The 3,233-nt window shown below is 43.5% G+C and overlaps 1 long non-coding RNA gene across 1 annotated transcript in view; it reads left to right on the top strand.

The window, feature by feature from the left end:
* Positions 1-3,233, top strand: part of LOC146448732 (uncharacterized) — a 94,905-nt gene continuing 91,672 nt past the window's right edge. The window contains exon 1 of the long non-coding RNA XR_014860912.1: positions 1-77. This is a non-coding gene — a long non-coding RNA (uncharacterized LOC146448732). The remainder of the gene's footprint in view (positions 78-3,233) is intronic.

Here is a 3,233-nt window from a genome sequence, read left to right as displayed (position 1 = left end):
CTCAGGGAGTAACGCGTTTCATTTCGTTTAACAAATTTAGATGATAAATATTCAGGAACAAGACCATTTAAAGACTTGTATACCATTATGGATTTCTGTATTTGAAATTGAGTGCTCAAATCTTACCAATCGAGTTGTCTAATTAAACGGTTAGCATCAGCATCATAGCTAGAGAAGGTTAAAACGCGAGCGGCACGGTTCTGAAGCTTCTGTAGCCTGTCAAATAATGTTTTACCACAATTACCCCAGGCAACTTATTTATATGCAACTTTAGGCTTGCGAACTAGCATAATTAACTGACTAACGGTGCGTGACTTTAATAGTTTTTCATTTCCTCGAGATAGATAGGAGAAAACGGTTTTGTCTCCCAGTCGCGGACAGTTAAACAAGCGCTCAAGGCAGCTTGAAGATCAATAATGTTGGTGAAAAAAGCCATTTTCAACGATACTAACGTTTTAAAAATCGATAAAAAGTTTCCCCAGCAAAGTGATTGCAAGAACGATAACGCTTTCGAAATCTACCCGCTTTTTATCCAAAACAGACAATATAAATCTTAAGATCCAATCAGAGTGGGTATAAAGCGGGCAAGCCTAGGCAAGTTTATTGTTTCCTTTGTATTAGAGTGACGCTCATTAGTAACGGCACTAATTAATATGGAGGAAGACACTTATTAGTATGCAGGAAGGCAGGGAAGGCAAAGGGAAGGCACTAACGAGGCTTATCTTCCAACATCTATAACTACTCACTGGAGACAGTGATTATCTGTTTTCCTCCCTTTTTATCGCAATGATAGCATACATAATGCCCATTCTTATTGGGAACTGTCGTTTGTCATGCGTTTGCGGGATTTCGAATAACCTAAAAATCATCGCTTCCTTGATAGCGCAGGGCAATTTTTTATTTATTTTAGTTTAGTCACGCAACTTCTGCTGATAAACTTCGCCTTTCGTTCTTTTGTGTTGCGTTATTTTTCTATTGTGTTTCAATGAATAGATGCGTTCCGCGAATTGTCACTTTAACAATACCATACACAAAAGACTGCTGTGATTGACGTCCAAAATGAAGCTCATTTGCATTTTACGAGCGACGTGTTTTAATGGGCGCGATTTCGTAATGCGGAATTTACTGTTCCCAACTTAGCCAGCTTCTCTTCTACTATCCACTTGCCAGTTGCACAGCTGACATAGCTGTAGACTCTAGCCTCGCCTCATCTTGCTTGCGTGTTAGGATCAAGGCATCCAAGGCAGATCCTTTTTGCAAAGATTGTTTCAGATACATTGGTCGTGGAAACCTCCCTTTGCGTGCCGTTCATCCGATGCTGGCTTATTTTTCCCTCCGAGGCGATTCCCCTGGCCCATTATTTCTCCTGCAGAATGGACAACCGCTGTCTCGTGCTATCTTGACTGACTGGCTACGGCAGACAATGTCTGCTGCGGGATTTCAGGGAACTTCTCCAGTCGCAGCTTTCGTATGAATGGTGGCCCAGATCATCTTACCCAGGCTCTTGGGCGTTGGACCAGCAACACCTACCAGCTTTAAATCAGGACTCTATCCGAATATCTGGCTGGCTTGTCCTATTCTCTAGTTTGAGTTAATTGGCCCATGCGTTGCTCAACTTTGTGGCCTCCTACTTCTAATTTTTGAGGGTCTGCCAAGCGCCATCGATTGCTGTTCATTTTACTGGCTCTTGCGTGGTGGGCGTTCGTCGCACGAGGTGGTTTGAATGCCAGTGCTCCTTGGCTTGGGCCCTGTATGAGTGCCATTCACTGTGCCTTTCCTGCTGATCGTAGAGCTGATGGTCAAGGCGTGGTAAGTCCCTTCCGTTGCAATTCACTAGCGTTTAAGTAGGTGGTGCTTGAGGTTGTTGGAGTCGGAGGCCCTTTTCCCCCACCCCCTTTCCTGTGTCGCGGGCCCCTCCTTGTTCAAGCACTAAGGGCTAGGGGGTCTTGGTGGTGGCCACTCGCTGGCTTTGCCATGAATACCTCCTTCCCCGTGCCTGATTGCTGCCTGGCTCCACCAACCTTCTAGGCACCAGCTCCCTAGCTCATCTATTGTTGATGACTTTAAATGTGGCTAAATGTTATTTAAGGCAAGGTTAAAGTCAGTTCAAGATCGGGAAGCAGCCGCCTCTTGTCACGGCTCAGGGAGCGACCTTTGTATTCTCTGCTAGGGGGGCGCCCCATGGTTCGCATCGCATTTGCTTGCTTGCAGGCATGTGAGATAGGTCATTTTGCCTGCCTTATTGTCAAGCCCCCCCCCCCCCCCCCCCCTGCTCTCCGCCCTCCCTTTGGTAAGTATCGGGTCTGGTAAATACTCCACTGATTGGGTTCAGTGTGATGGTGCCGTTGGTGGTGGCCGCTCGCACGGTTGCCAGAGTTACCTCCTTCCCCGTGCCTGATTGCTGCCTGGCTCCACCAACCTTTTAGGCGCCGGCTCCTACGCTCATCTATTGTTGATGAGTATTTTTTTATTCATTAAAACCTGTTCAATGATATAATTTTCTGGTGTGCAAACTGTTACAAAATGTTATTTACTTACAAATACGTTAAATTCTTCAAGCCACGGAAAACACTTTCGTTCAGCTGGGTCAAATTGTTGTCGTTGAGAAGACTGCAGATCATTTAAAAAGAAAACATTTTTTAGTGAATTTAAAGTGAAAACGTTTTGTACCGATCTTGGTAAATAATAATAATAATAATAATAATAATAATAATAATAATAATAATAATAATAATAATAATAATAATAATAATAATAATAATAATAATAATAATAATTTATACAATAAAGAATTGAAAAATTGTCAAATACTTGTGAATTGTTCGTGGCTAGTCTGACGCAGCGTTTCGTCTCGGCCAAGAGACTCTTCAGAGATCTTTAGAATTTGTAGGCAAACTCGTTGAGCATCACGCTCAAAGTCCCGTTCGCAAATTCAAGATGTTAGCAGTCTGGCCCTTTATCGCAGAAGGACGGGACTTTGAGCGTGATGCTCAACGAGTTTGCCTACACAGGCCCGTAGCAAGGCTAAAACAACTGAGGGGGCTCAGCAAAATGGATAAACAAAACTACCCCCCCCCCCCCCCCCCGTCACCGCCAAAAAACCAGACTGATTAGGGCGTTTAAGATGCAACGAGAACATAAAAAAAAAAAAAAAACAGAAAAAAAAGTAGATTTAGTAAGTAAAACAATAACTTTGCACCTGCATCACACTTTTTGGTACATCTTTTTTGCCG

Source organism: Pavona decussata, unplaced genomic scaffold (assembly GCF_977016875.1).
Source record: "Pavona decussata unplaced genomic scaffold, jaPavDecu1.1 SCAFFOLD_762, whole genome shotgun sequence".
Lineage (NCBI taxonomy): Eukaryota > Metazoa > Cnidaria > Anthozoa > Scleractinia > Agariciidae > Pavona > Pavona decussata.
The sequence above is the reverse complement of the archived record's forward strand: the minus strand, read 5'-3'. Positions and strand labels throughout refer to the sequence as shown.